The sequence below is a fragment of the Ambystoma mexicanum genome, chromosome 7q, assembly GCF_040938575.1.
Source record: "Ambystoma mexicanum isolate Mex_15411 chromosome 7q, UKY_AmexF1_1, whole genome shotgun sequence".
In the NCBI taxonomy this organism is placed as follows: Eukaryota; Metazoa; Chordata; class Amphibia; order Caudata; family Ambystomatidae; genus Ambystoma; species Ambystoma mexicanum.
Genome location: NC_090941.1, coordinates 427,783,554 through 427,807,264, shown reverse-complemented (window position 1 = coordinate 427,807,264; position 23,711 = coordinate 427,783,554). Strand labels below are relative to the sequence as shown.

General features: G+C 45.8%; 1 protein-coding gene across 1 annotated transcript in view; it reads right to left on the bottom strand.

The window, feature by feature from the left end:
* The window catches only part of LOC138528795 (E3 ubiquitin-protein ligase TRIM56-like), an 88,293-nt gene extending 75,121 nt beyond the window's left edge, over positions 1–13,172 (bottom strand). Inside the window, exon 1 of the mRNA XM_069640688.1 lies at positions 12,979–13,172. The gene's annotated coding sequence lies outside the window, so the exon portion shown is untranslated. The remainder of the gene's footprint in view (positions 1–12,978) is intronic.
* Between the last annotated feature and the right edge of the window lie 10,539 nt (positions 13,173–23,711).

The window sequence follows — 23,711 nt, the reverse complement described above, 5'->3', positions numbered from 1 at the left end:
ATTAGCAACGCGTGGATGTGCGGTTGGGACTTTTAACTTCCTATTTGGCAGCAATTAATCTAAATCTGCAGTAGAGGTCTTAAAGCCGAAGCGGTCACTGCCACATTCATGTTGCAGGAAAAGCTTGCAATCTGTATGCCACACAACTGAAATCCCTCAAGAACATGTGAGAACTGCCTTTTAGCAAGACACCACTCTTACGGTTCGGGAACCGGTTTACGCGGGACTTGTGTGCCATGTAACTGTTTTCTTATACTAGAGTGAGATTTGGTTATTGTCAGTTCTTTTGAAGTTGAAGGCATTAAATGCCTTCTTATGGGTTTGATCAGCACAATAACTACCCTGTGAAAAACAATTTAGCGATTCACGAATAGCGATGGGCTTAAGAGAGGAGAACAACAGACTAGTGGTGCTTTGATCAAATAATCCTCACAGAGATGGAAATTAAAAAAGAACAGATTCAAAGACAGCACTATTAGTGACTTCCTCTGTCATAGAAAGCATGGGTGCCTACACTTAAGGACTAAAGAATTTGTGGGCATGCAAGATTATTTTCACTACAATTAAGCTGTTATCTCGACAACCATGTATTTAAAATTCCTTTTGGCCATTTTACCACTACCATCCTTTTCTACTCATTAGTATACAGACACTGGCCCGAATCGCCCCTAGTCTTATCAGCAAGATGACATTAAGGTTCTGGTTGGCCAAAACACCAATGCAGAGGACTATCCATACAATTATGCATCTAAGTCGTCTTCTTCTTTGCCACATGTGGTTTGTCGGTCGCCTTGTGTTTAAGTTGGGCATGGAAATTTCGGAACAAGAGGAATATTAACCAATCCTTTTTTAAACCACAGCTACCCTTAATAATTATGAAAGATACAGTTGGTATTCAGGTCTGGTCTTCGACTGCATCGATATTCTAAGGTGTAAAGTGTACTTTATGATAATGTTATAAACGGTTTTAAACGTCCATAGATTTTATGAGATTTCGTCAATTTGTCAATAAAAACAGCAAACACTTGATGAGTAAACCTTCTCAAAATGTGACACACTACTCCCTTTGATGATTTTGGTGCAATCCATCGCACACCAGTATACAATTATTTTTTGCAACAGTCAGGTAAAACTCATGGAAGGTTTTCAGGTCACCAGTTCATGTGTAAATTAGGAGCCTCTGGTTGGGTCGGTTTGTTTAGCCAATTGGAGCCCCCAAAACACCTTAAGAAGTTCGAGGCTTAATAAAACATCCTGCTCACGTTGCTAGGTTGTAAAGAAGGGCAACGTTTTGTAGGCTTAACATTGGAGTATTTAAGGAGAGCTTGGACTAATGTTAGTGTTTGCAGCATTTGCGGTTTGTTTGTTTGCTACTTTGTAAAATGAGTGTTTGTTCCTTTCCCATAGTCACCTGAACGTGCAAGGTTGTCTCAACATTAGGAATTCGTGCCAGATGGACGTTTTTTGTGTCTATCAGTAGGTAACTGAGAAGGCTGAAGGTGTTCGACTTGTGTCTGGGTTCCTTCAGTGAAATTCTGGGTGATTTCCGTTCTCCAGTTTTCCAAATGTATGGTTCTCTTTTGGACCGGGGCAGTGCACTTGCTGCACTGGGAAACAAAGGAGATGAGAGGAGGAGCTGCATTCTCCTCAAAGGAGGATTCCCACCGATGACTGAGGAGAGGGGGTTGTTGCTGCCAGTGCATGGACTCATGGCACACAGCAAGGGCGTGGGGACACCGGCGAGTCAAGAGGAGGAAGGGCCTTTGGAAAAGGCACCATTGAATGCAGAGGGAGGACCTCAATTGGAGCAGGAGGGCATGCACTAACATGTGAATTCTCATGTGGTGGAGGCAGTTTCTTTAAACATATTCAGATGAGTACAGAGACATGGGTCCCCCATGGGTGAGGTCTATTGCAGAGGTGAACAGTGTTAACCCAGCTCAGTTGGGGCGTAAAGAGGAAAAGGTCCTTGAGGAGGAGCCTTGTACAGCACCCATTATTGAATTAATGTGGAGGGTTGGTTTGAGTGATGACAGAGGTTAATATTAACTCTAAACCTTCATCAATTTCTTGTTTTGCTGTAACCCCTACACTTGGGCAGAATCTGTGGGGCAGGTTGATGAAGCATTCAAGACTCATACTGCTCTCTTTTCCTGCTGCCTCTCAGTTGGTGAAGCTTTTTCTACAGCCTGTTGAACAGTAGAGGCGTTTGCTGAAGCACCATCATTCCCTTCCATTGGTGGCATTCTGGGATGAAGCTGGGAACAAGAGGCAGCCATGGGTGAGAGAATGTCCCATCAGGGAAAGTGGTTATAGTAGTGGCAATGTACAATCCAAGTGCCTGTGAACTTTCCTGGGTCCTTTGACAAGTATTGGTTTTGATAGAAAATTGTCATGACTCCAACTCAACACATGTACAAAAGGCAATGTCACAAGAAAACCACCACCTGGTCATGGCTCACGTCATTTCTGAAGCCATCCATTCACAACAATAGATCACACAAAACAGAGCTGCTGCGCTACCTATGGGTAGATGTTCTTCCATTATCAAGTGACATACATTTTTCATAAAAAGTCAATTGTTCAACATGCAGGCACCAATAGGCTTCTCCTGCAGTTGGAGCTTATTCCGAGCCACCCTTAAACTACACACTTAGAAATTCAACAGCTGCTAGAAAGCCTGCTTGGTGTTACAAATAAGTAGCAATATATCACCCCTTCCAACAGCATTGTGATATAGATCAGCATCAAGCACCTGATTATGTACTGTCTATTCCTGTTGATGATCCATCTGCATTCAAGTGGTCCTAACTGAAGGGGTCATTTCTTTGAATACACCACTCACAAATCATAGGGTCTGTGATTAAAGTGTCATGATGCCTACCCCCGGAGCACCAGGCCCGGCCCAGCACCCCCGGGAGCAGGCATCACGCCCCCGGGTAAAAGCCCAATGGCCCTTTATAGGGGCTCTTTGTACTCTGTCCTGGCGCCGTTGGCGCCAGGCTCATGTTTGACATCAGTCCTGGCGCCATGGGCGCCAGGCTCATAAGGGGAAGTGTTTGGTGCACTTACCTGAAGCAGACCATGCTGCACACTCACCTGATGCATACCATGCTGCATGAAGAACCAAGCCAAATGAGGCTTAGGAGGGACTATTTTTCTGAAGGAACTATTTTGTTACTTAGGTGGGGCTGTGGAAGAATACTCACCTGGAACTTCTTCCAAAGCTATTTAAGCCACGCCCGGACAGCCACACGTGCTTCGCGTTGTTCTGCATCCCAGCAGCTGAACGCTCACCGTGTCTGCTCCTGCACCTGGACTCCAGCCACGCCCGCCTCGAACCTTTAACACCTGTAAGGGAATAAGAGAAGAGAAAGGTGAAAACCAAGAACTTATTCAACCTTCTTAACTGCATCCGGAATCTTCACGCCAGCATTCCTGAAGGAAGACTTCCATTTAAAAGCACTGCGTCGCTCGCTGCAGCGCCGCGCTTCACTCACCTGTTCCCAAGACGCCGCCTGGCTCCATCGCGGCTCTCAGCACCGGTCGCCACATCTCTGCACCTAGCGGAGAGAAGAAGAGACAAAAGGTGAGCAAGGGAACACAAGAGGAAAGCCGAATTTTCAGCCATATTACTTACCGGCTTTTCTTGCTGAACCATTCCACATCTCGGGTCGGCGCCGCATCTTTGGCAGGTACCGCACCCCGGCCCCTAAGGGGAAAGGACAAAAGACATTACTGGGGAATTATAAAGACATTTAGAGGGGTCGCCCTCATCACTAACTCACCTGATTTTACCACCGGCAATTTAACCCCTCAACGCATCACCTTTGTTCTGCACCTGAAATAAAGGACAGAAAAAACAACATAAAAGGAGGCTCACACTTGAACTTTTGCATCTTCATACTTACGACGTATCGCTCAGAAAAGTCAAGTGGATGTGGCAGCGCCATTCTGAAAACCAGTGAAGTAACTGGACGAACGCGCGCCCCTGCACCAGAAGCAGGATGGAGAGTTCATCCTTCCAAACCATAAGGTGAGCTTAAACCGGGGGTTTTGGAGGAAGTCAGAAGAACGAAGGGGGAAAGGGGGGAGCAAGCACACTATTCAGCAGACAGTTAATCCCCTTTCTCATCTGCAGAAGGATATTCCTACGGGCCAGACAAGCAAGATTTCGGGGTCCTGTTCAATCGGTGGTCCGAATTCTGCGCATCAAGCTTGAAGAGGCCACAGCAACCCAGACCAGACCAGCACCTCCGTGGGAGCCAGGTGAGCGTTACATAAAGGCCCATTTATAATCTTCAGCTAGACCTTCTGGGTACAGCTGCCAAACATTGCATTGGTCCAGATTCCACTAAAGTGGTGCAACACAGCCTCCTTTTACATCTACAGTCCTCGGAAGGTTTGCTGCAAATCCTCCTATCCAGACACCTCAACTGGTGGATGAAACCCAGACACTTTTTCAGTGAAACAAAAACCCAGCAGGTACTCAATTTTACCATACAATTGTACTTATTGTGCATCACCACAGAAGTGTGACAGCAGGACTTTCAACAACTGTGCTGCAATTGCTTCAAATGCAACAGCAGGGGCCCTACCATGTTGAGCATGGTCGGCCCAGGAAGGAACCTCACTGACTCATTGCTATTGTAACACAAGGCAAAAAAGGAAGATCACCTACCACTGCCTTGATGCTACAAATTCCCCCATCTACAGCTTGGACTCAAGTACTGCAGTAATCTTAAGACTTTGCAGTGCTCATGTAGCCTGCCCAGAGCTCCAATGGGTGGTGTGGTAGGCAAGAAGGAGGACATGGACTCCAATTAGACATCCTACTCATGGTTTTATTAAAGAATATAGATAAGGCCTATCTTTCTGTATTCTACAAGGCTTCCTTACCTAACAAAAATGGTGCTCGTCAGTCAATGTCTGTAAATGAAGACTTGTCCACTGTTCAACTCGAACCAACCTACACCTACCTTCTCACAAGGTTTCTTGACTTTTGGCAACTCTTCAATGGTTGATCTTCAGATAGTCTTTAGTAATCAATTTTACCAGTTCATACAGTTAAATAATGTGGTCTCCACTTTGGGTTTCTTTTCCTGTTTTATTTACGATTGATTAATACTTCTCCCTTTCCAACAACTGTTTTTCCCCTCTGGGATATTTCTTCTATTCCTGAACAGTTCATTTCCCTTGAATCGTTCAATTCTCAGATTTCTGGGCAGTGTCATAAGGTTTGATGTATTGTTAAATTCCTCTTCATGACCAACACTTCTCTGCCTTTTAGACATTCTTGATATGCTTTGCCATCAGTTGGATAGTTTCCAGAAAATGTGGCTAGCTAGTTTCTTTTTTTTCCTTCTTGTATTTTCCCTCTCCTGACAGACGGGTAAGAGCTTCATAACAAGGTTTCTCTTATTGCAACTCTTACTAGGAGCAAGTATTTATTACCATTTATAGAGCGCACAGCAGCCATTAGGCATTGTGGCGATGATACAAAAAAACAGACTTGCTGTTTACAAAGACACATGCCGCAATTTAGCTGAGTGGTTACAGGGCAGCTTCGCTTGTGATAACAGGGCATAATATACATGGTGGTTACAATGGTTACAGTAGAAATTAGTTACATGTTTAGCTTACATTGGATACAGTAGATGTTGAATACATACATGGCTTAGTGGTTAATTGGGCAGCAGAGGGGGATAGGTACAGATTTTCCTAGGAGAGCGAGAAAGGTTAGTTGAACAGAGTAGTTTTGAGGGTTTTGCAAAAGATGAGCAGGGATGGTTCTGCTCCAAGTTCGCGAGGGAGAGCATTCCATAGTTTGGGAGCTATGTGAGGTAAGCCTAGACCTCCGGTGTTAGCTCTTTTGATGAGTGGGACTTGTAGTTGGTTGGCATGGTGACTTCTTTTGGGACGGGTAGAACTAACTGTTGATAGTTTCAGTTAGATAGGATGGTGCTGTGCGACTCATGCATTTGTGCGTGATGTTTAGGATTTTGAATTCGACCCTTTCCTTAACGGGTAGCCTGTGAGAATCTTGCCTGGCTTGAGTAATGTGTACAGTTTTGGGAATGCTGACCGTTGCATGCAGCACATTGTTCTGCACCATTTAGAGCCTGTTGAGATGTTTGGCTGAGGTGCATGCAAGGATGACTTTGCAGTAGTCCAATTTAGCTCTGATAGTGGCATGGATGATGGAAAGGTAGTTTTGGGGGGGGAGAGGAAAGGTTTGATGGCATTGATGAGTTTGGTGGTGTGGGCTGAGGCAATGGCGCTGACCTGTCATGTCATAGACAGGGTTGAGTCTAGGTAGACTCCAAGGGTTTTTATGGAGGTGGAACCAGGGATGATGGTGTTGTCGATAGTGAAATTGTCATACTTTTTGTTGGGTTTGGGTAAGATTTATTTGTGACCCAGGAGTATGATCTCGGTTTTGTCTCCATTAAGGCAGAGACCATTTATTGCCATCCAAGTTTGTATGGTGGTGCACATTTGGGGGATGGCTGCTGCGTCTTGGTCATAGACATCAGAGAGGGGGAGCAGTACTCGTGTGTTGTCATCATAATTTGTGTATGCTATGGCGAGCGAGTCAAGTAAGTCAAACAGTGGTTTGGTAAATAAGTTGTAGAGGGTGGGGGCAGTGGATGATCCTTGGGGTACGCCACAGTGAATGGTGTCAGGGGCAGCACTGGCCTGGTCGGAGTAGACCATCATGGCTCTACCTTCTAAGAAGGAGGTTATCCATGAGGTTGCTTCTGTGGAGAAGTGGGCTGCGTTGGAGAGGTGGGAGGTCAAACGTGGCCGAGAGATCTAGGAGAAGCAGAAGGGCTGGTTTGCCCTTGTCCATGATGTTGGTGATTTGGGTTTTGAGATAGATCTAATAGGGCAGTTTCTGTGCCGTGACCTTTCCGGAAGCCAGATTGTCTACTACCGAAGACAGTGTTGGATTTGGGTGTGGGCAGCTTTGTCAGCGATTGTGAGGAGGAAGGGGACTGTGGGGATGGGATGGTAGTTGTTGGGGCATGTGGGATCAAGGGAGAGTTTCTTTATGGGGGGCGGACCCAGGCTTCTTTTAGGCACAATTCCTGAGGAAAAGGAAGCGTTGATGAATGCAGTGATGATAGGGGTAAGGGTGTCGGGCACTCTTTGAGGACAGTAGGTGGGCAGAGGTCTCCTTTGCAAGTGAAAGGTTCGATGTGTTGGAGGAGGTCAAAGACTTCCTTTACCGTGACGTCTCTGAATGAGAAGAGTGGGGTATCGGGATGAGGAGGGGGTGATGGGTGGAGGCAAGTTCCCCTGGTTGGGTAAGGTTTTCCGTTGAGAATGGATTTTTCCTTGAAGAAGCTTAATTTTGTTAAGGAGGGCTGCTTGAATGCTGGAGCACCAGGCTTCATCTTTAGATATTTTGTCTGATTTGGTGGGTGGGCTGATGAGATCTCTGAAGATAGAGAACATTTCCTTAGTTTTGGAGTTGGCATTGGTAATTCTGAGATTAAAGGATTTAGCTTTAAAAATTGCTTTTTTGTGTGTAGTGGAGCTGGTTTTGAATTCTGTCAGGGTCGAAGGGTTGGGCGACGATTGCCACTTAGCTAGGGCAAGGCGTTTGTTGTTGCATAGGACTGCTGGCTCTTGCGTGAACCAGGAGTTAGTGTGCATAGATTTTTTTTTTCTTGCTTATCCACTAAGGGAGCTATGGTCTCAATAGCATTGGTAAGAGTGAGGGAGTAGATGTTGGCGAGAACCGTAGAGTTGTTGGTAAAGGGAGGTTTGAATTCAGGAATGTCAAGAAAGGGGAGGAGATTGCCTAGAGAGATTTTTGGAACTTCTGACTTTGGTTGGTGGGACGTACGAGAGTACTTTAGTGGTTGGTTTGGTTGGGATAGTAAATTGTATGCAATGGTGGTCCGTCAACGGAGGGCTGAATTCTCAGTGATGGCAACTGTGCATTTATGGTCAGGGACCTAATCAATGGAGCACACTTTGCAGTGAGTAGGTTCTAAGACTTTAATGGGAGAATCCTTGATCAGTGAGGTATTTGGCAAATGATACGGCCGATTTGTCCTTATGGTCATGAAGGCCTAGATTGAGGTCTCCGAGTAGGAGGGTTTTGGTGGAGCTTTTTAGGTTGTTTCCAAGAATTTGTAGGAGGTGCTTTTGGATTCAGGGCTGTGCAAGGTGGTCTGTCAGTGATAATGATATTTAGAGTATTATTAGGGAAAAGCGTGAGCTTAGCATAAATAAGATCAGCGTTATTTGCCCACTGTTGGTTGCAGAATCTAATGGAGAGGGATTCTTTAGTAATGAGAGCTACGCCTCCACCTTTGGAAGTCTTGCGGGTCCGTCTAAGAATGGTGTAACCGGCTGGTAGAGTGAGAGAGATGGCTGGACCTGAGGCTTCATGTAGCCAGGTTTCTGCGACTGCTAGCAGCTAGAGGTCTAGGGAGCTGATGAGGTCATTGATTTCTAGGGCGTGTGCAGGGAGAGAGCGAGCGTTGACTAAGGCACATTTGAGGGTGGTGGTGATGGTAGGGGTGGGCGAGTTAGTGTCAATGGAGAGCTTTTGGTTAGTAGTGGTGGGCGAGGGGTGCTGGGCTGGAGGGAGGTGAGCAGCCTGCTGTGTAAGTGGGATTCAATTGAGGGTGGGCTGATGTAACGGGGGTGCAGGAGTTAAGTCTGATGTGAGTGGTGAGTGGGATGTGGGTGTGTGTGCTCGGATCTGCATGAGCCCTAAACCTGGAGAGTCTGGTGGTTAGGGTGGGGTGATTAATAGGTTTGGCTGGGATTTGGCTGTGGAGCGAAGCTAGCATGTGGGTTGACAAGGATTGGAGCTGTGGAGTGGGAGGTGTAGTGTGTGCGAGTATCGGGCATGGTAAAAGTGAGCCAGTGTGCGGTTAAGAGGAGCGTTTGCGCAAGGAGGAGGAGAAGAAGATTGTTGGTGGGAAGCAGTGTTTGGTATGAGTGCAGGAGAGCTGGGTTGCGGGTCGGGAGGTGATATTTGGAAGAGGGGCCGTGCAATTGAATTAATTGCATTCAATGCAAATACTGTCTTGACAAATCTCACAAGTAAGGTAAAACATAAGTATGACACAGGTTACGTGGTATGACACAGGTTACGTGGTATGACACATGCTGTGCGGTCAGAGGGACAAATCGAAGTATGAGCATTCCAGTAGTGATTGTCATTCACTCATTATTATTAGGTTATTTATTGAGCACAGTCCTAGCTTCCAGAAGCAATGGAGCACTTTCCAATCGTATGGGGAAGAACACAATGAGGGAAGCAGAGAAACAAAAGCAGCAGGGAGCTACAGTGGGGAGCAGATCACAGAGTCTCAGGTACAGTGTGGAGGGCAAACGTATCATATCTTTACTCTCAGAACTGCAACGAGTAGGAGCAGTTCAATAATGATTTCCATTCAATCCTATTATATATCTTTACTCTTGTAATTGTGACGAGTTGGAGCAGTGCAGTAATGATTCACATTCCCTTCCCTGAGTGTCCTGTAATCCCCTTTACGTGGTGAAGGTCAATGCCACCAGGTTCTTTGCAGTGTTACAACTGGCTTCCTTTTCTCACTTTCTGGAGTCCCGTTTCCCTATTCCAGTTTCTCTTTCCTCGCTTCTTCCTGGTTAGCAGTCTGCCATCTCTGGTTTTCACTCATCCTGAGTTTTGCCGGGTGCAAATAGTCTAGGTGTAGTTATTTGGACCTCTGATCGAGCATGAAGCACTCAGTGCCTCTCTCCCTCATATCCTCGATATGCTGTGCGTGCACTTTCTCTCCCGCTAGGTTTCTTGCTACCGATCGTAGCACGTCTGACAGCTCAGGACTCTGCACGTCTCGCCTCAGCTGCTCGTAACCAGCATGTGTCATTTTTTGACTTTCACGGGCTGGGTTTTCACTTCCCCTGGCTCCACTCATTTCTTGGATGACTTATCTTGGAGGGCCTCCCCTGCATAAGAAGCCATTGCTTCTTCTCTTTCTCTACTTGGTTCTCTTTCACTGCATAGGGCCTCCTCTTCATCACTGTAGGATCGGATTTTAAAAGGATATTTTCTATTTCAAGTTTGCATTAACACATTTTAACTTGCTCTTCAGATGATCTGTCATTAGGAAGATAAACTGGCTATCTTGACAGAGGTCCTCTAGTGAGTTCTTCCTGAGAACGAGAGATCTTGTCCCTGAAGGGGAAGTTTCTCCCAGTGAGGTCCTTCAACCCCTAGGGAGGTATTGTGGAGTGGGCTCACCAACCCAAGCCTAATGGGGAGGTTGTGTGTGGGGGGGGGGGGGACACTTCCCTTTGGGGAGAAGGGAATTCCTGCAATTCATCAGAGTGGCCACAAAGGCTCTGATGAACCTGCATCTGTATGTGCATGTGCATGCCTCTCTGTGCTCCACGGTCATAATTGTTGTATTACAAAAATCAAAATGGAGTCACTTGCTATTGGTGTATTGATTTTTTATTGTATTTATTTTTAATTAGGAAGAAATAGCATTTCTTCTGCCTTAGACACATCTATGTTTCATTTTTAAAGTTCCTGTCTAGCGATTCACTTGTGCTAGCCTATTTTTGGGAATAATTCGTACCAGCTACATTTTATGCAGCTGCAAAGTACATTGTGCCCCACAAAATCAATTAAACCAAAACCAATGAGCAAAAACAAGAAAAACAACAATTCAGGCCCCCAACAAGATTTCTCTTTGTGTAATTGTAAGGCTTAAAAGTGTGCAACCCCCAACAAAAAGACCTGCAAATATCAGTGGTCCACTTTTGGGGCACACCACTTGCCCTCTAAAGACCAAGGTTTGTTTCCCCCTCCCTGCACGCTAGAAGTCAAATAGGTTTCTATTTAAACCTAAGAGACTGGGTTTTCACCACTTTTCCTACTTCCTTGTAGGGCCTGGCCCTGGAAGGAAGCGAGTCATAGAATAGGGTGAGGATGGTGCATCAGCAGCCTGCCCTCCCTTACAAGACCCTATCTGATGAACTCTGGGTGCACCTATTCATTTGCAGTTTAATCTCTAGAAACGTTGCAGGACTTCAAACCACCAGGGGAGGGTGAGGGAGAAATGAGGGTAAACATTATTTGTTTGGACTATATTTCAAATATTTTGGACCAGAATTATTTCTCCTTGTACCAATAATGATGCATTAAGCTCAGCATATTGCCCAGATCAATTGACGGAATGTAATTTAGAAGTCCAAGCCAGAGCTTGGTAAGTTTCCAGTGCACGCTTCCCATAAATGTGAAGGGTGATGCATGGAACAGTAAGTGACATTTGGTCCTCACTAATACTTTCATGAAGAACTACCTGCAGGATGTATATTCTCAGGACTGGCGTCTCGAACTTGGTTTCAGTATTTTTTTTTCTAACAGATATTGAAATATCTTTGATCTGAGCACGCTGCAGGACTAAGAACATTCAACCACATCTCCCCCATCCCCAAGAAGTAGCATTGGCTACCCTTTCAAGCATGCATTATGTTCACGAAACTTGCATTATATACAAAGTAGTCACAACCAAAACACTACTTTAACTTAACTCTCAGAGATTTTCTCCATTGCCAGTGGGTGGTTTACCACAACATAGCCACTGGAAGCAAAATCTGCAAGAGGGATCCATCTATGAAACAGACCTTTTCCTGCTATGCATCTCTTCTCTGGAACGAATGCACGATAGCGAGAAGACAGGCTACTTCCATCCTACACTGCAGGAAGGACCTGAACACCCATCTCTTCAAACATCTCGCTCTACTCAACTACTCCGCCCCTGCAGAATCTCCCTTCTCTCGTGCCTCCTACCCATTCTAGCTACCTCAGACAACCCCCATACTCTACTTCTAAGCCCAGGGAGTGTCCCGTTTAAAACACACCGGAAGAAGCTGGTTAGTTTGGAAAAGCATTACTGCACCTGTAAAAGCAAGTTGCAGATGTATTTGCTGCTCAGTGGTCACAATAAGGCCTAACGTGCTGAGAGAGTAGTTTATCCAGACCTGGTTGACAGGCATTCATTTTGCTTTTGACGTTTTTAATGCAAGAATTCAGGTCCCACAATTCAAAAACAAGGCCATAGCAAGCTACTCACATGAACCATTGTACAACGTGCTAATCTTGCACATAGTGTGCTTGCCAAGCTGTAGCCTTGAGACCTGGGGCAATTTGGTGTCAGCTAGGGTAGAAGTGCCTTTATGCTTTCCCATTTCACACTAGAAAATGAGAGACTCCAAAGGCCCCACCTATTCGGTGTCTCCTACTGCCATTACAAAGCCCTGTTCTACAAGAACACCTCAAGACACAATGTGCTATGCTCACACTAAATGTTTGAATCACTTCCCTTAAAATCCTGTAGACAGTATTGTATACTGATGGCCAGTGTAACCCGCTCTCCCAACCCCACAACACATCAAAAGAACACCAAATTCCTTTTGTTCTCCTATATAGTGCTATAAGAGGACTAGTTGTCCTGTCCTGGTTTTCCCTTTAACAATCGGATGCATTTTGGGAACTGTCGTTTTGATTAGCATCAAAGAGAAAGCCTAGAACTCGGGCGTTTGATGATTCTTTCCCTACAATTCTTATTCCCACAAACACAATCAATATTTGCGGAAAACGTGATTGTTGCGTGCCCTGGCGAGGGGTGGAAACAAACAGGCCTTTTAATGATGGACTCATTCCTCGTTAACGAAATACACTGTAAATATTGCAAAACGTAAATTTTTGTAGTTAACTGGTGAAATGTCCGAATTTGTTGCCAAGACCATAGCCCTATTTTGATAACACAATAAGAATTGTTTTGCTAACTCTAACGTGTGTTTATGTGAGGGGAAAATAAGCAGCAATATTTCCTAACGCTGCACAGAAGACACAATTAGAAAAAAAACAAGAATGAATCAGGCTGAAAATAGCATAGGCCCGAACGCGCACCCCGCAACGTATTAATGGTCCGAAAAGAACAGATATCCGAAACTTACTTGAAATAGCAGATGGCAAAATCTCTCCACAAGTATCATTAAACTAAGGCTTTCCGTGTCAGCGACAGGAGTAGAAAGTATCTGACGTCCTCTTATTAACAACGTTCAGCTGAGCAGCCGGAAAATAAACGATGTAGGAAACCACCTCACAGTCACAGGTCAGGGCATACAGCGACTATCGGGGAGAGAAGGTCTCCGAGGAGCACGTCATAACAAGGGCCATACGCGTTTTACTTTGAATTCTGGTACTTGTATTTTCTTGTTTTCCACGATACCGGGCAAATACAAAAAAACAACGTGAATTGGATATTTTTCGTTTTTAAACAAAGTCAGGACTGCACACACGACACCTCTCAAATAAACGTGCTAACACAAAACTACAAAAATGTCGCCACTGAAGATGCAGCGGCTGCAGTTAGGGTGCGCGAGTGAGCTATGAGAACACTCTCCGATCTGGAGCATCGCCATTTTCTGTAAAAAGTGTTCATCCGAGAACTTAATTTCACTACATGCATAGTGTCAGTCCAGTATTAACCACCCCTCACAATGCATAGTAACACGTAGACATTTGTGCGAAACATATCAAGTAGGCGATGTCACAGGTGGTAATGGGAATAATTTCTAGTGATAATTAGAAACTAACCTATGTCTTGTTTAAACGTATTTTATTGTCGCCCCTCTTCCTCGTCACAGTACTTACAGAATGAGGCCCCCATGCTACTCGAAGCACGCAACACCCTGCATTTTGTCAGAGGGCCCCTGGAGAGTCCTGGGTGGTTCCTGGGTGGTCCCTGGGGCCTCTGTTGAATCGATGTTAGCCTGAACCCATACATGCCCACCCTGGCAACGTGATTTAGAGGCAGAAAAGTCCAATGTCAGTGACCCTGAAACACCATCTCTGGGGTATTGGTGAAGACGGGTGAGGTGGAGCAGCTGCAGTTACTGCTGATGAGTGACACTATGCACACCATGGTGATATGATCGTATGCAGCATTCTTGTACATTTCTCTGTATTATTGAATTCTCGCGTGCTCAATGTGTTAAGTCATCAGCCCGTTTAGCTCTCCCCCAGCCCCTCACTAAGCTTCCATTTAGCCCCACTGTTAGTTTACTGGCAATTGCATGGAAGGAGAATCACAAGGAGTGGGGAGTGGCATAGGTGTCATGCGCCGCTTTACCTGGTGCCTTTGGCCCCGTAGGCTACGGCATAGCCGATGATTGCCCTTCCTCTTCCTGGTTTGGGTGTGGGTCTAGTCTTTCTTTCCCGGTTCCCTCTTAACCCCTCCCCTCCCCCCTCTCTGTGCGTTGCAACTCACTGTGCTCCTCTCCGTGAGTTATATGTTCGTTTCTGGGCTCTTCCCCGTTTCTCCCTCTCTGCTTTCCCCCCGGCTCCCTCCTTTTTTTCCTTGCCTCCTAGTTCTTTTGCCTTCTGTCCTGGCAGGTTTCCTGCTCCGCCGCTTCTCTCGCTGCAGCCGAGGTCTCCTCCGGGTTTCCCTCGGCTCGTGTCTTCCATCGGGCTGCCCCCGGCTGCTACTCCCGGGTGTGCTCCTACTTTTCACGGAGTTCCACGTGATTCTCATCTGCTATAGAAGCTTTCCGGACCATTACCCACACGGGTAGGAATCGGCAACCTCCTCTGTTGCATTCTGGGACCCGTAGTTCGAGTACCTACCTTTCCGGATCTGCTACCATCAAGAGGTTTTTTTCTGCATTGGGCTTTTTTCCTCTTGAGAACCGGACTTCTTCGGAAGGAAGCCCCTCCTGCTTGCCAACTACAAAAGGGCATCAGGGTGGCTTCCGACCGAGGAAGACCATTCCTCTTCGACCGGAGACATCCAAAGCCAAAGAAAGAAAGGCGAAGAAAGGACAGCTCCATAACTTCAGGTGAGGAGGAGGAGGAGGGAAAGGGCAAGACAAGCAGAGTTTCGGAACAGTATACTTGCACAGTCCCCGAAAGCAGACCTGTTTATCCGCCTAGTATTGAGAGATTGCAACGCCCCAACAAAAACATTGTGATGGCTACAGCCGAACAGTTGCAGGAAGTTGTCAATGCCGTACAGGCTTTGACCCAAGAAGTGCAGACTCTAAAGAATGAGAACGCTACTCTTAGACAAACCATTGATGCCCGGGAACAATTGCGGTCCGAATTACCTGCACTACCCCTCACTTCCGGTAAATACGATGGATCACCTCGCAAGTTCAAAGACTTCATGGAAGCTTGCATAATACATTTTACTTTCCGTCCTCAGTCCTTTGTCTCCGATAAGGCACGCATAGGGTTTCTGATCTCTAACCTTACGGGCAATGCGTTGGCCTGGGCTGCGCCTTTAGTTACTAGCGGCAGTCCCCTGCTACAGGATTATGGCGCCTTTAACGCCCAGTTCAAGGCTGCGTTTGAACAACAGGAATCAGCCCAGGTAGCCAGTGAAGAGCTGTTGGACATCCGGCAAGGCACTTCTGAACTGCTGACTTACATATCCCACTTTAAACGGGTAGCAGCGGAGACTGGATGGCCAGACACTGCCCAATATGCCATATTCCGCAGAGGACTTAGGGAGGAACTCAAAGACGAACTGGCACGGTCACCTAGACCAGCAACTCTTTCCGACTTGATTTCCACTGTACTTCAGATTGACTTCCGTTTGAATGAAAGACGGTCTGAGCGGCGCAAGAACCGCAGCATTTCCGTCAGATTGGATTCCCCTATTCCCAGTTCCTCCTCACCTTCTTCACCTGCCACGGTACATGAAGAACCAATGCAGATCGGTATCATGAGAGGTCCTTTAAGTTTGGAGGAAAGAAAGAGAAGAAAGGATCATAACCTTTGTATGTATTGTGGCTCGGCCAAACACTTATTACGGGACTGCCCTCTTGTACCCCCACGGCGCCAGGGAAACGACCAACCTCGGAATTAGAAGGGGCCGATTTCCGAGGTACATCAAGAGGTCCCTACGTTACCTTAGCCATTACCACTACTTTGCCTTCTGATGATAACCGACTCATGGTAATGGGTATCCAGCTTCAAACCAAGAATGGAAGACTAGAAGTACTAGCACTAGTGGACTGCGGGGCCGCTGGCTGTTTTATGGACATATCCTGGGCCAAACGGAAGGGCATCGAGACACAAGAGAAGGAAGAGAATCAGAAGGTGGAGGGAGTTGATGGCAAGCCACTTTGTTCCGGTCTGATAACTCATTCCACGGTTCCCTTGACTATGTCGGTCACGCACCACGAAGAGACCATCCAATTCGACCTAATAAAGGCAGCACATTTTCCAGTAATACTGGGCATAACTTGGCTCCGGAAACATAATCTGGTCATAGATTGGATGAAGAACCAGATGGCCTTTTCTTCTGACTACTGTAATCAAACTTGCCTCCTGAAGAATAACTTCGCCAAAATAGACATGGTCCCAGCAGAATCTATGGCTATAACAGCTGCAGACATCATTCCTATTCCAGCCTTCTTGACAGACCTCAAGGGGGTGTTCGACTGCGAAGGTCCTCAAGCACTACCCCCACACAGGCCAGAGGATTGCTCTATTGATTTAGTTCCGGATGCGATTGTACCATTCGGTAGGATGTTCTCCTTGTCCCTCAAAGAAAAGGAAGTGCTGCGGAAGTACCTAGATGAGAACCTTCAGAACGGTCTGATCCAACCCTCCCGTTCTCCTGCTGGGGCCTCACTATTCTTCGTCCCAAAGAAAGATTCTCAAGAGCTCCGCCCCTGCATAGACTATCGTGGTCTCAATAGTGTCACTGTTGGAGACCGGTACCCCATGCCCCTGATAAAGGATGTATTGGAAGCCGTACAGGGGGCAACGATATTTTCTAAACTGGATCTCCGACAAGCCTACCATCTCTTAAGGGTCCGAGCGGGAGACGAATGGAAGACGGCTTTACGGACCCCGTTCGGCCTCTTTGAGTATCGTGTCATGCCATTTGGCCTGGTTAATGCCCCTGCGGCATTTCAAAGGTTCATGGACCGTATTTTTTCAGACCTCCTTTTTCTCAACACCATTGTTTATTTAGACGATATCCTTGTCTACTCGACATCGCAGACTGAACACCAAATTCATCTACGTCAGGTCATTCTAAGGCTCCAAGAACACAAGCTGTTAATAAACCTTAACAAATGCCTTTTTCAAGTATCCACTATTCCCTACTTAGGATTTCTCTTGTCCCGAGAAGGAGTCCGGATGGATCCCAAAAAGGTCACCGCCATCCTAGATTGGCCAACACCAAATTCAGTAAAACAGGTTCAAAGATTCTTGGGTTTGAGCAACTTTTATCGGAAATTCATCTCTGGATTCTCCAAGACAGTATTACCCATAACGGCCCTTCTCAAAAAGGGGACCCATCCTTTCAAGTGGACTGAGGAGGCCAATCAAGCTTTTAACCAACTCAAGATCGCCTTCTGCTCGGCACCTGTTCTACATCAACCCGACCAAACCCTACCGTTCATCGTTGAGACGGATGCCTCAGCGGCTGCCTTTGGGGCAGTCCTTTTGCAGGAACATGAGGGTTTAGAACATCCCATAACCTACCTTTCGAAGACGTTGACACCCAGCCAGACAAATTATTCAGTCCTTGAAAAGGAGTTATTGGCGATGAAGACAGCGTGTGAAGAATGGCGTCACTTACTCCAAGGCTCGGCTCATCCCTTCATCATAAGAACGGACCATAAGAACTTAAGGGTATTGCAACAAATGGAGTGTGTGAATTCCAGGCAGGCCAGATGGGCACATTTGTTTTCCCAGTATGAGTTCAGCATAACGTACCTACCTGGAACTAAAAACGTCCTAGCAGATGCCCTTTCACGTCAACCTATGCCAGGCAGGGTTGTTTATAGCAGGCCGGAATATATGTTCCATCCAAAAAGGATCATCAATGCGGTATCCTCTTTTCTCCAAAAGGTGAGAAGGGCCACGATTTCTTATGCTCCCTTACCTCTAGATGTGGCTCACAGAGAAGGTCTGTGCTTTCGTAACCAAAGGTTGTTTCTGCCTGATCCTGAGACCAGACGCCAGGCACTTGAATGCTGTCATGACAGTCCGGTAGCAGGACACAGAGGGGTCACTAATACCATCGAGTTACTGCAACGGCAGTTTTGGTGGCCTGGGTTACGGAGAGACACTCAAAGCTATGTGCAGACCTGTCCCACATGTTGCATGTCAAAATATGATACCAGAAGGCCCTTGGGTTTGTTACATCACGACCCTATCCCTGAAAGACCTTGGTGTACCATAACCACAGATTTCATAGTTGAACTACCGCAATCAGAAGGATGCACATGTATTATGGTTACAGTTGACACTTTTACCAAGATGGCACATTTCACTCCCCTACCTGGGGTGCCTACTGCTACCGAGATGGCTGCGGTGTTTATCCGAGACATATTCCGTCTACATGGTCTTCCAATTAAGATCATATCTGACCGAGGAAGTCAGTATACTTCTCAATTTCGGAAGACTCTCTGTGCCAAGTTAGGTGTACAAAGAGCTTTATCGTCAGGTTTCCACCCACAAACCAACGGACAGACCGAGAGACTGAATGCCTCACTGGAGCAATACCTCCGGTGTTTTATAAATCATCAGCAAGATAATTGGGTGGCACTACTTCCCTTGGCAGAGTTTTCGTACAACAATAGTAAACACAGTTCTACATCTCTCAGTCCATTCTTTTGTTCCAACGGAATCCACCCTCAAGCTATATTACCGGGCGATCTGCAGGCTACATCCATTCCTTCGGTTGATAACTTGCTCACAAACATCGCGGAAGCCCACAAGATAGCCAAAAGGAGTCTGTTAGACACCCGCCAACGTTACTGCGATTAAGCCAAACCTCATCGACTGCCGTCCCCCTCCTGGCAGGAAGGAACCAAGGTATGGCTCTCTACAAGATACTTACCTCGTTGGTTGAAAAGATCAAAACTTTCTCCTCGCTATGTGGGCCCATTCACCATCTCCAAACGGATCAACCCAGTAGCCTATAAACTACACCTACCTGATCACATGAAACAGATCCATCCGGTGTTCCACTCCTCTCTGCTCAAGGAATATCGATCAGATCCCTTTGAGAGGTCTTCCCCTACCATAAGACCCCCCTTAGGAGTCGGCCCAGAGGAATACGAAGTAGCTTCCATACAGGATTCCAGGTACCGGAAGGGAAGACTGGAATATCTCGTTCACTGGAAGGGATATCCTCATACGGAGGATTCCTGGGAGCCGAGATCACATGTCCATGCTCCCTTGTTGGTGCGCCGATTCCATCGATCCCACCCGGGGAAACCGGGTGGCATCTCTTCGGGGGGGGTCATACTGTCATGCGCCGCTTTACCTGGCGCCTTTGGCCCCGTAGGCTACGGCATAGCCGATGATTGCCCTTCCTCTTCCTGGTTTGGGTGTGGGTCTAGTCTTTCTTTCCCGGTTCCCTCTTAACCGCTCCCCTCCCCTCTCTCTGTGCGTTGCAACTCACTGTGCTCCTCTCCGTGAGTTATACGTTCGTTTCTGGGCTCTTCCCCGTTTCTCCCTCTCTGCTTTCCCCCCGGCTCCCTCCTTTTTTTCCTTGCCTCCTAGTTCTTTTGCCTTCTGTCCTGGCGGGTTTCCTGCTCCGCCGCTTCTCTCGCTGCAGCCGAGGTCTCCTCCGGGTTTCCCTCGGCTCGTGTCTTCCATCGGGCTGCCCCCGGCTGCTGCTCCCGGGTGTGCTCCTACTTTTCACGGAGTTCCACGTGATTCTCATCTGCTATAGAAGCTTTCCGGACCATTACCCACACGGGTAGGAATCGCCGACCTCCTCTGTTGCATTCTGGGACCCGTAGTTCGAGTACCTACCTTTCCGGATCTGCTACCATCAAGAGGTTTTTTTCTGCATTGGGCTTTTTTCCTCTTGAGAACCGGACTTCTTCGGAAGGAAGCCCCTCCTGCTTGCCAACTACAAAAGGGCATCAGGGTGGCTTCCGACCGAGGAAGACCATTCCACTTCGACCGGAGACATCCAAAGCCAAAGAAAGAAAGGCGAACAAAGGACAGCTCCATAACTTCAGGTGAGGAGGAGGAGGAGGAGGGAAAGGGCAAGACAAGCAGAGTTTCGGAACAGTATACTTGCACAGTCCCTGAAAGCAGACCTGTTTATCCGCCTAGTATTGAGAATAGGACGGCAGGAGGGTGGGCAGTGGAGTTGGAAGCTTGATTAAACAGATAGTATTTGGTACTGCCTTAAACTACTCTCCTCCCATAATGTATTCCTCATAGCACCCCCTCCACCCCTTTGACGTACCTCACATATAAAAGCGTTTATGGATAACGGGTGCTTACAAGACAGTTTCAGTAGCTAGTGTAATCTCACTTTATCCAAATATGCTGGGGCCATTGCCAGATTGATTAGAAAACATGGCAATTGATCAATTGAACCACCTCTGAAAATGTGTAAAAAGCAAGTTCAACAGGCTGCATTGCATGGCACGGAGTTACACGGACGCTAAACGTCTAGGCATAAGTGCCAATACATTCTTAAAACAGCTGTTGGCACTCTTGCACTCTGCACCGTCGTATGCAGTTTATTGCGAGCTTTCTTGGTTCAATAGCGCTATGGGGCAGCGATAAAACCCTTGATGCACTGGGAGATGTAAAATGAAAGCATTCTTTGTACAATTATAAAGAACCAATGTTAAATGTTCTAGCTCAAGAAGGGAGTGGCTGATTACCATAGTTTGCACAGGGAAGGCTTATGCCTGAATGATTGGAGATTTGTGAGTGAAAGCAATAGTTACCTATACTGGGTATGTTATACAGATTAAAACTGCATACGAGAATTGGATACTGTAACAACATACGGCATGGGCTGCAGTAAGCATAAAGATAAGAAACTACTTAAAGATCAAGATTAACTTTGTGGATGAGAGCTACGTTGATGCCTATTCTTCACCATTTGCTGGATCAATATTTTTAAAGTTTAGGTTAGACCTGTAGCCTTTGTCTGAATGAATGTGTAGTTTATTTCAGATTAGCAACAATAATCTATACAACTTCAAGGATAACATACATTTAAATCTGGGTCAAATACACCATAACAGAAACAGCATAATAAAAAGTACATCATAAAATGACAATCAGTAATTTAATATCATGAGTAATACAGTCAGGGTCTTCTATTCCACGCATGTTGGAGACAGCTTGCAGTGTTGTCAGCAGGGCACAGTAACATCATAAAATACGGTTGTCGGTGAATAAAACCAAAACCTCTGGGAATACGCTAGAAGGTAAAGTTTCTGCAGGTCATTGTACAAAGGACAGGCTAATACAAAAAAGTGGGCTTAAGATTCGGCCTGACCACAGAAACAGTAATTAGTGTTTGCATCCTTAGTTCCTTACCAATGACAACATATAGCTTTTAGCTGTAGTGTATTTAGTCTACCATGTGACAGGGGTGAGCTGTGGTAAAAGTTGTTCACAAAGTCAAAATACACAGCTCTATCTGTTAATGGTGAGACGGAAAGATACTGTTTTACGGTGGATTTTGCAAGAATTGTATCCTCCTTCTTACCATTCCACAGATTCAGGAGTCTCTGTTTAAGTTCCTTCACAGACATATCAACAATACATGATGATATGGAAAAAACACATTCCAAACTCACAGAGCCGAGAGGTTTTAAAAAATATGAAATAACAAATCAACATTGTAGAAATTGCCTAAAGACAACAAGTGGCTAATCAAAACTATGGTTACATTATCTTCCTTACTTTTCCACAAATAAAGCCAAAAAATAACAGTTTTGCGCTTCAGGGTATCCATGATATAAAGGAGACCTATTTCAAGGTACCAAGAGTGGTAAAGGATTCTGTTCTCACGGCTACTCCCAAAAGATGAGAAATGACAGATTTCTCCTCTGCTTGAAGTCCCCCCACATCACCCATGCCCCAAAGTTTGCTGACATAAACACCCATCGCCACACTCTTAACCCTATAGACAGCATATGGCTAACAAAAAAGTGTTGCAGCAATTTGCCAAATCTGAAAATACTGGCAGTAGATTGTTTCATGTTATGCCTTCTTCTTGTTAGATTGTCCTCACAATTTAGTTGACTGCTAATCTTTATGCCACTCAAAGCATTGGAAAACCTTGAGTCTGCAGCAATCGGTGAAGATTGTAGGATCACTGAGATTTTTTGGTGAAACACATTATATAGCATTTGTCAGTGTTAACCTTCAGTCCCCTAACGGTCATACATCTTGTATACACCTCTACGAGGCACTGAAGGCACCTTGGATTCCTGACCAACAGAGCCGCATCATCGGAATAACTTAGGAGATAAATCTTCCTTAATGCACTCTGTGATACGCCGGAGTTGAGAGTTTCTAAGAAAGACGGTAAACCATTTACATGCAGGTTGAAGAGAAGGGTCGAGAGTATGCACCCCTGCCAAAATGCCTTGATCCATATTGATAGTTCCACTCACTTCACCCTTGTTACAACACCTGACATGGACCCTAGAGTCAGAGTGTAGGTTGACTAGTGTACGCAGGAAAGCACCAGCAATTCACATATCTAACAAAGTCTAACAGAGCAATACCCTGTCTACATGATCAAAAGCAAAACTAAGGTTCGGCCAAGTAGACAGAGGTTCCTGCAAGAAGGATTTACTTGGAGACTAACAAATACAGATTTATACATTGATCAACAGTTCCCAGGCTTAAAGGCTAACTGGGCAAAAGAAAGTACATTATTACCCAAGACCCATTCCTCAAACCTTTTCATGATCACACTGGCAAACATCTTCGACGTTCCATACACTAAGGTAATTGGATGGTAAGATGATAGGGCTGATTAAGATGGGTTTGGGTAAGAGCCTGGGTCACCTGGACACCGGATCACTGATAATATGGTTACTAAACTCTGCTTCAATTTTTCCACAATAAATGAGAAGACTTGTCACTTGCTTGTTCATAAGAAGACAATGATGTATTTCCACACTTAAGGCCGACACATGTTTCGACTCAACATGGGTCTTTGTCAAGGTTGTAGTCAGTATACATGATGTGCAATTGATCATTGTTTTTTTTTAAAACCACAGCCGTTTTGTGAAAACCAAAGTGAGGTGTTTGTGAACAAGCCAGTGTACAACATGTTTGGTTGGATTATTTAGTGACATAAAGGTTACCATTTGCATGTTAATACAGACTGTCAGCATTGCAATGAGTGACATAGTGTACAACAGATTTGCATTTGCGTAGTAACAGTTGTCGTGACATGGTTGAAAACAAAGATGTGTAGCGAGGTTAGTAAATGTCAAATTGGTAGGTGGCACCAGGGAGAGGGATAAAGGGGCAAGAAAATGGCATTAGTTGTTGTAGGTATGGGTACCCAGCCATGTGTGGCCAAGCGAGATGTGTTGCATAATGGTCTAATTGCTTACCGTGTGTGTTATACAGGAAAGTAGTGTTGTGGATTGCAGCTCTTGTATAAGGGATCTGGTTAAATAACCTGCAGGGTAAGCTTACCATTTCTATGGCGAAATACCATTTGGATCACACTGGTAGCGTGAAGAGAATAGGATAGGTATTCATTGCAAAAAACAGGGTTGTTCGCTGCCTGGCTACCACATGTTGATGCATGCTTGGCCTAGTACATGCTGGTTTTGCCTCTTGTTGCAATGGGTGCGCTAATCCCACCCAGTTGACAAAGAAGTATATGTATATTTTACATGTATAGAGGAGATTCAGTTTCTGTGGGCCG